Source organism: Mangifera indica, chromosome 17 (genome assembly GCF_011075055.1).
Source record: "Mangifera indica cultivar Alphonso chromosome 17, CATAS_Mindica_2.1, whole genome shotgun sequence".
Lineage (NCBI taxonomy): Eukaryota > Viridiplantae > Streptophyta > Magnoliopsida > Sapindales > Anacardiaceae > Mangifera > Mangifera indica.
Window position 1 is genome coordinate 10,076,247 of NC_058153.1, and position 9,952 is coordinate 10,086,198.

The 9,952-nt window shown below is 33.3% G+C and overlaps 1 non-coding gene across 1 annotated transcript; it reads right to left on the bottom strand.

Annotated features, from left to right (window-relative positions):
• Positions 1–7,387: 7,387 nt before the first annotated feature.
• LOC123201219 lies at positions 7,388–7,494 on the bottom strand. Its single transcript, XR_006498780.1, has one exon. It is a non-coding gene; the product is annotated as a small nucleolar RNA R71 (small nucleolar RNA).
• Positions 7,495–9,952: the final 2,458 nt, after the last annotated feature.

The following is a 9,952-nucleotide window of genomic DNA, read 5'->3' on the forward strand; positions in this document are numbered from 1 at the left end:
GAAGACATGTTAAGGGCTCGTTGTTTTGATTATAAAGCGAGTTAGGTTGAGTTGCTACAATTTAATATAGGTGATAGAGTTTTCATCTGAGTTACCTCTTTTAAACATTTTATGATATTTGAGAGGAAGGACACGTTAGCTCCCAAATTTAGTTGATGATATGAGATAGTTGAGCGAGTTGGTAAAATAGCTTATAGACTTACGCTATGAGCAAACATAGTTCGAATCCACATGAATTTAATATTTCATTATTAAGTAAGTATATTAGAGATCTTTCGCATGTGTTGAGAGGTGAGGCATTAAGTTCTCAGACAACTAAAGTTCTAAGGATAGACTAGTGTAGATATTGGATCGATAGGCCAAAAAACTCCAGAATAAACAGATTCTGCTACTCAAAGTCCTTTGAAGGAATCAAAAAATAAAGGAGGTTTCCTAGGTAGTAAAGCAAGATATGAGGAGTTGTTATCTGAAACTATTTCTAGCAATTTTTTAGGATATAATTCCAATAAGGGAAGAAGAATTATAACGACCACAGGTAATAATGAGGGTAAAACAGTGATTTTATGTTTTTTAAGTTGATCTCATGTTTATTTTGTACCAAAATGAGTTACAATTAAATAAAAATTATGAATGATCATTCATAAGGGATGAATAATTGTTAAACCATAGAGAGAATATTTATTCGTGTAGTTATGAAAATTATGTTTTTAAAAGACACGTTATCATGTTTTTGGAAGAATATCCAAAAGAACATTAAATTTGCCTTATCTAGTGAGAAGATGATTAGAGAGAAGAAACGCAACTCTACAATTTTAGCCTACAAGTGCCATTTTTTGGTGAAATTTCATAGGTGGACATCTTAAAGAGAGAAACCTAATCTAGCAACATTGGGGATTTACTAAGTTTTGTAAAGAGGTAAGTAGGAATTGATGTTTAACCTCTTCAATTTTCAATTGGGTGCTTGCACTAAGGATATATGTGGTTACTTATGGATCTTACATGTTTATACCTTTTGCTTGATGATTATATATGTTGTTTCCATAAAGATTCATATTTGCATATGTGTACATATGTCTTGTTTTGATATAGTGGTTGTCGAGTGATGATGGTTATTCATATCGCTCATAGTAGGGCACGGTCTACAACAAGACCATTGCTTCATAATAGAACTTGATCATCCACAGTAGGGTGTGGTGAGCTGTAATAGGCTTAAAATATATCGCAGTCCAATAGTGGTATAGGGAGTGGACTACATAGTTACAATACTCATGTGGCCAAGGTGCTAAATCCTTCTTTCGACTTAGTTTGATTAACAAGTCAACTACAATTCAGTTTAAGGTTAGGTAAGCTTTCACCTGTAGTGTGTTAAATGAAAATAGGATTTTGATGGATCATTAGTTATGTGACATGAGAGTCTAGTTAGTGAGTCAGTTACCAAAAACCCAATAAAATCCCAAGGTATAGATAGTCATGTAAGGGTTTACATCATCTAAAAGGATTAAATAGCTTACTTTTGTTGACCAATCTAGTGTGAATCAAATTAAGGGCAAAATGGGAATTTCTATGTTACAAAAGACAAAACTAAATGATGGATGTGCTATGAGGCTATGGCAGGTGTAAGTAGTCAAGGGCATTTATGTCATTTTCATATTTTATGTATTTATGTTTCCAATAAACCATGAATTTGATTGTTATATGATAGTTTGTAAATACTTTGTTTTTAAATAAAAATAACATCTTTTGCACTTTTTTCGCAGTTTTTGTATAAAAGGTAGTTTGGTTTTTTCTTCATTAAATTTACTTATTGTTTTTATTTTATTTATGCTCTTATAGTCAATGATAGTAATATTATCCTTTGGAGAACAATACTTATAGAAAGGGTGTTACATAATCATTACACAAGTAGACGCATTGTCTAATGGGATAAATCTTGAAAATAATGCTTATAATGATGGGTTAGGTATCTAAAGAGAATTAGATTGTGGTTGATTTTGTAAAAAAGTATAAGATAGAGATATCATAAACGTAAACATGACAGACTAAAAATTAGGCACTCAATGTATAGATACATTCACCTAAGGAGTCTTATATGTTATTACCTGAGTTCTGTTAGAATTTAAATCTTAAAAATCCAAAGACTTTTAGATAAATTGAAATTGATGCAAACAATCATTTTAAACACAATCAAATTTATCCTATGATTTGTGTAGATAATGTATTCTTAAATGAGAGATATGTACGCATGTTATTTTTGTGTAGCCAAAGTTCAAATGTTTTAGGATTTCAACCATTTCATTGGTTTATACTATTGGCCCTTCTACTTTCCTCTTTCTACCCATTGGTACATTCTTCAAAAAAAAGTTGAAAAAATTGTTTATAATCAAGAAAATATGAACAAATAGAAATATACTTTGATTTTGAATAAATAATTTAATTTTTTATGAATGAATTTATATCCAATATATAAGTACAAAACACAATCATATATTTGATTTAGAATTCCTAATTCATTTCGTTATAATTGAAGAAATTATGGAACAATAGACAATAATAAATATCAAGAATATTCACATAGTCAATCTTAATCTTCAAACACTCCTTCTCAAATTGGTGCATGGATTTCACTCATGCCTAACTCATCTAAAAATCTTGAAAATAATCGATTTGAAACTATTTTAGTCAAAATATCAATCAATTAATATTTAGACCTAATCTTAGGTTGTTCAAGGATTTTCTTATGAAGTTTCATCTTTATGAAGAATCTATCCACTTTTACATATTTGGGACAATCATGTTGTACTAGGTTATTTGTAATATCAGATGTTGTTTTATTGTCACAATACAACCAAATCAGATACCCAGATGAATAACCTAAATCTTGCAAAAAAGTTGCAGTCATAACGTTTCACGAAGTCCAACTATCATATCCCTAAGCTTAACTTCAAAAACAGTTCACAAATGCATATACATGAATATCAACTGAAAAAAACATAGGTCATAGGATTATTTCCCACCCAAGTTTTGATGTGTTCCCAAAGTCGCACCTATGAGTCAATTATAGTTAAAACTTTCTGTTAAATACAATGGTAAAATAGTTATTTTACTAATATTATTAAAAATATATAAAATTCATTATATTTTCCCTCTAAGTTTTAAAAACTAACAACTTCACCCTTATTTAAAATTTTTTAACTTTGAAAAATCACATTTTCCCCTAAAACTGAGAGATTTTTTCTTCTCCCCTTCGACCACCATCTCCAGTGTCGATGACCTCTCTTTTTCACCTTAAAATGTTGGTCAACACATGACAACCTCCCCTCTTCAGATCTCTTCATTGCATTCTAATCCGTATCATAGTATTGTACTCTCAAATGTCTCCCCCAATATGTTAAATGCCCATCTGAATCATTTTGACACACTGTTGTCATAACTCTATCATTGATATCATCCCGAATAACTAATGTCAAATGATGTACGTTAGTATCCTAGATGTTTGGTGAAGGCATATAACATCCTAAATGTCTAACATAAAAGTGGACCCAATACACTAATTAGTCAAGCTTCAGGCGAAGGATACCATAATCACAAGAAGAGTTAGACCTCATGGCTCTCCCATATAGCACAAACATCCTAGATATTAAGGCTTCCAATGCCAAGTGCATGCATAAGCATCTTAGATGCTAAGGCGCTAGCGCCAAGTGCATAATAATCTACAAATATCTACATCACAAAGAATAGCCCTAATGTTTTCACTATTATACTACAAACAGCTCGACAACTAGAAAAGATATATATCATTTATTGTTTTTTACTCGAATTTACTTTGATTAGGGTCCATTTCATTGACCACATAGTTGGACATCTCTAAATGACCATCTCATTCCTTTTTTGTCTTTGTTAAGGCCTTTTAGTACCTATCCCCTCTTAAGCTCACAACAAATGAGGTAAAATGCTTATTTCCTTTAATGTATGAATAGGCATCTCATGCCATTACTTCATATTCATTTTACATAGCTTATGAATGAATCTCAACCATAACCTGAAGGGTCATTCATCTCATCTCTTGACTAATGTTGACTAATGGCATTACTCCCCTTTTTCACGCATGCTAAATCTAATCATTCAACCTAGACTGCCATGAATGGATGTTTGTCTCATAACAAATAGATGTTCATGATCTTCACTAAATAACACATATTCCTAAGGCAAATGAGAAATTTTTTCTTTAACCTAAGGGATGAGCAGATGTTCCTACACATAAGCACTATCATTTATCATTGTAACACCTACAGGTAAGTCTAAGGGTATTTTGGTCTTTTTTCTCTATGTTTTATTGGGATTTAATTAAGTAGGTAGTGTGTAAAGGAATGAATATAAGTTCATCACAGTGGTACATGCCCGTTCATGTATAGTGAAAGGTAAAATAGTCATTTCATGTTGAGCACATAACAATAATTAAGTGCAAAGGGATGAATAACTGTGTATACAGAACTGCATACTCATTCATCCAATATGTCAAATTTGAATATGGATCAGATACGTTTTCCAATGATTTTGGGATATGCCTTAATAGAATAATGAGATGAATAACCATCCATGGAAAAGGAACGGCCGTTCATACAGTTTATTTTGTCAAATAAATAGAGGCATGCCACATTTGACTCATTATTTTATCCTAAATCCAATTTCAAAGCCAAAGAAAGAGTCTAGAGGAGCACCAATGGAGAAATGATTTTCAAAGTTTCATCAACCCATGTGAAAAAAAGTTTGACTTTGGAAGCAAAGTAAGTCTAGTGGTCGTTGGTTTAACTTTCTTTTAAGGATTGTGCTATTTGTTGACGGTTGTGAATGTATATGATATTTTAGACAATGTGAATGAATGCAAGCTTGGTTGAATCGCAAATTATTTGATGTGTTAGTGTGTATAAAGATAATTGAATATGTGATGATAATTGTTATGATTCTTTAGATGAAAACTTGATGATTCAAGAAGTTTGGTGATTTTTTACAAGTACCATGATTTAGAAACATGTTAGGATAGACATATGTTATATTAAAATGAAAAGAATGTGTAGTTGCACTGTGGCTTTGTTGAAATTCATTGAAAACAATAGGTTCACAATCTATGACATAGAAGGAAAGGATCATTGTTGACACGAAACATATGTTCTAGAACGGTCATTTGGTATAGGATGAATGCCTATTCATGGCACTACAAGATAAACATAGAGGTTAGGAAAGGAATAAGCATTAAAGGTTTAACAACATTAGTCAAATGTTACTTAACAGAAGGATGAATGCATGTTTATAGTAAGATAAATGTCTATTCATTGGCTTGGAAAGATGAACAAAGAATCAGGGCTTTGGACACTCGTTCATTCAGTTCAAAAAGATTATTTTACCTCTAGGATGTGTGTAAAAGAGGGAAAATGATAGAAAAGCCTTAACATAGGTGAATTAAGGTAGATAGCTATATTAAGAGTGTCTAACTATGTGATAAGGCCATTAATTGTTATTATTTTGATTTATAATTCCCTTGTGTTGTGTGAAAATTTGATTTAATCTAATGGAATTACTTATCTTTTTGCATTTAGGAAGCTTTGAGCAATTTTGGAATAAATAAGGCCAAAAAGAGGAAAAACTACAGCAGATATATTAAACTGGAAATTTCGTAATGCAGACTAGGCGTGGGCACGTGAAAGATGAGAGTAGAATCTGGAAAGCAGATCTGAACACCCAGATCAGCTGCAAGAGTCCAGAAAATATTAAGATTTGCTTCCTAGGAAAAGGATAATCACCAGCTGGAAAAGAGGATTAATTGAGCTAAATAAGGAATGATATTTTTGGAAGAAGGATTTATATTAGAAATACATATCTTTTCCTTTCTTTTTGGGAAGATATGGATCACTTTGCTTGATTGGATTAGGAGATTAGGATTCACTTTCAATTTCTAGATTCTTAGTAGGAAGATAATATATATATATACTCTTATTTTTATTTGATTATGATCATCCATTGTATTGAGAGAAATTAGAGAGCAAAACATGTTCTACAGTGGTTGAGTAATTTATCTTGGTTGAAGGGATCTGAAACCATGGAACTACAATGATTGTGAGATTTATTTTTGTTCTTTAATGCATCTTTTAATTATTTAAGTATTGGTTATCTTTCTGAATTATTTTTCATGATTGTGTTGGTTGATTTCTAAGATGCGCAATTAGTTTATCAATTAATATAATCTATTGCTAGTTTAGGTACTGAATCCGTAATTGTTCAATCCACCTAATCGAAATGGCTACTAGGTTTATCGTTTGCTGCGTCAGAAACTTTAAATCCTAGGAAAAAAATCAACTGGATTAAATGCAACGTCGTACGTTTGTGTTGTCTTGCTTCGTTGGTCTTTCTAATTCGTAATGCTATTGTTTAATTAAATTCGAGATCGTATCCGAATTATTAATAAATAAGGGTTAATTGAAATACATGTTTTTGGTTAACTAATCGTAAGGAAGGACAAGTTAATTTAATACCACAACGAATATTTGAATAATTAATTTTATATTTTGTTTCGATGATCGATCGTAGTTCCAATGGTGGATGTGACCGAAGACCAAGGTTTGTTAAATAGATTTATTCCTTTTAGATTATTTTACTGAAATTTTTAATTAGTGTTTTTCATTATAATTTTCATTCACTTCAAAACCCCCCTTTTTATTTATTTGTTTCGATTTATTCGTGACGACATACTAATCAAAGCTCTTCGAGGGATCGATCCCTACTTTCCTTTACTACATTTTTGTTGCAGAAATTTAGGATTTAATTTGGGTGTCAACGACAGCACGTACCAAATTTTGGCACCATTGCTGGGGAGTTTTTACTTTGTATGTTCGTTACGCGATCTTTGAAACAAGCTAGTTTACAGTTTGATCCAGAAATTGAAAAGACTGCAAAAGGGCTGAGAAAAGAAGCGAAAAGGAGACTGCAAGCACACAAATCAGTTCACGAAACAGAGGAAAACATGGCTGAAAATCAGACTTTAAGAGAGCTTGCTGCTCCAAATTTAAATCAACAACCACACTGCATTACTTTTCCGAATTTAGATGTTAATACTACCTTCGAATTAAAATCTGGACTAATTCATCTTTTACTTATTTTTCGTGGTTCTGCAGGTGAAGATCCTCATAAACATTTAAAAGAATTTCATGTGGTGTGCACCGGAATGAAACCAAATGGAGTAACTGAAGAACAAATCAAGATGAGGGCTTTTCCATTTTCTTTGAAAGATGATGCGCAAGATTGGTTGTATTATCTACCCGCTGGAAGTATCACTACTTGGCATGAGATGAAAAGATTATTTCTGCAGAAATTTTTTCCAACATCAAGAGCAGCCAGCATAAGGAAAGAAATCTGTGGCATTCGACAGCATACTGGAGAATCTTTATACGAATATTGGGAGCGCTTTAAAAAACTTTGTGCAAGCTGTCTACATCACCAAATTAGTGACCAGCTGCTTATTCAATATTTCTACGAAGGACTTCTATCGAATGAGAGAAATATGATTGATGCAGCAAATGGTGGAGCATTGGCTGACAAAACACCTGAAGTAGCCCGAAATTTAATTGCAAATATGGCGTCGAATTCACAACAATTTGGGAATAGATTAGACCATTCATCTCGACGCGTCAATGAGGTAAATGTATCTTCTCTTGAAAGACGACTTGATGATCTAACTACTCTTGTACGTCAAATGGCTGTAGGAAAAATAGAGGTAGCGAAAGTTTACGAAATTTGTTCGGTAGGAGGACATCCAACTGATATGTGCCCAACACTTCAGGAGGACTGCTCTGAACATGCTAATGCAGTGGGTGGATTTTTAGGACAGTAGCAGCGAAATCATAATTATAATCCCTATTCGAATACCTACAATTCCGATTGGAGAGATCATCCTAATTTTCGTTATGGGAATGCAAATACGAATCAGCCTTCAAATAATTTTCAGCCGTATCAGTAGCCCTATGTTCCTAGACAACAGCAACCACCCCAAAATTCTGGTTCAGGTACATCTCTTGAGGATATTGTTAAAACTATGGCTACTAACACTGTGAAATTTCAACAGGAAACAAGAACCAGTATTCAAAATTTGGAGAATCAAATGAGTCAGATGGCTACTGCAATCAGTAGGCTGGAAACACAAAATTCAAGTAAACTACCGTCACAAACTGTGGTGAACCCAAAGGAGAATGCTAGCGCCATAGTGCTGAGAAGTGGAAAAGAGTTGGAGATGCCAATTAAAGAACCACCTGTACCACTTGTACCAACACAAAAAATAGAAAATAGAGAGGAAACGGTAGTAGAAAAGAATCCTTCCGAAAAGGTAGCGACAGGTAAATATCCTCCTTTCAGCAAATACAAACCTGTTCCTCCTTTTCCTGAAGCTTTAAAACTGAAGTGCGAAAGCAATACGGATTTATATGAGACCTTTCAGAAGTGTGAAGTTAATATCCCACTGTTTGATGCAATAAAACAAGTGCCTCGCTATGCTAAATTTTTGAAAGAGCTGTGTACATTGAAAAGAAAGCAAAAACTCAAAAGGTATGAAAAAATAAAGGTAGGAGAAAATGTTTCAGCCATAATTAGAAAGAGTCTTCCTGAGAAATGCAAAGATCCAGGTATGTTTTACATCCCTTACACCATAGGAGAAACAAAAATTGAAAAGGTCATGTTAGATTTAGGAGCATCCATTAATGTAATGTCATATTCCATTTATTCTGCTCTTAATCTAGGTCCTTTAGAACAAACTGGTGTAGTTATTCAGTTAGCCGATAGATCGAACACATATTCGAAAGGATTAATTGAAGATGTTCTTGTTCAGGTTAATGATAAATTAATTTTTCCAACTGATTTTTATGTTCTTGATATGGAAAATAATGACCAATCTGCACCTATTTTGTTGGGAAGACCTTTTCTGAAAACTGCTAAAACGAAAATTGATGTTCATAAAGGCACACTGACCATGGAATTTGATAGAGAAGCTGTCCAATTTAATATTTCTGATGTTATGAAATATCCTGATGTGGATTTTCCTATGTATTCAGTTGATTTAATTGATTCTCTAGCGCAGGAAATTTTTTATGCTGAAGATGAGTTAGAAGCAGCTAACTAGGACAATATTTTGAAGGAAAGAGATGAACCTAAATTAATTTCAAATGTGTAGAATATAGTGGCAGTGATGAATGAGTGTAGAGAGCTGAGAAATATGGATAATTTATCTTATATTGAGCTGTCAGTATCTAACGAAAAATTGATACCTTCTGTTTTGCAGGCACCAGAGCTGGAGCTGAAACCTCTTCCAAATCACCTAAAATATGTGTACCTTGGAGATGGGGAGACCTTACCAGTGATTATTTCCAGCAAGTTAATTAAGCAGCAAGAGGAAAAATTGGTACAGATTTTGAAGAAGCATAAAACAGCCATAGGATGGACCATTGCCGACATAAAAGGAATCAGTCCCTCTACGTGCATGCATCGAATTCATCTTGAAGAAGGAGCTAAACCAATTCGACAGCCACAAAGGAGGCTGAATCCGCCAATGATGGAAGTGGTAAAGAAGGAAATTTTGAAGTTGCTTCAAGCCGGAGTAATTTATCCTATTTCAGACAGCGAATGGGTCAGCCCTGTTCAAGTCGTTCCAAAGAAGACCGGCATCACAGTGGTGAAAAATCAGAATGATGAATTGGTACCTACTCGAGTTCAGAATGGGTGGCGGGTCTGTATAGATTATAGGAAATTAAATTTGGTAACCCGTAAAGATCACTTTCCGTTGCCGTTTATTGATCAAATGTTGGAAAGGTTGGCTGGCCGAGCTTACTATAGTTTTCTAAATGGTTTTTCAGGATATTTTCATATTGCAATTGCTCCCGAAGATCAAGAGAAGACAACCTTCACATATCCATTT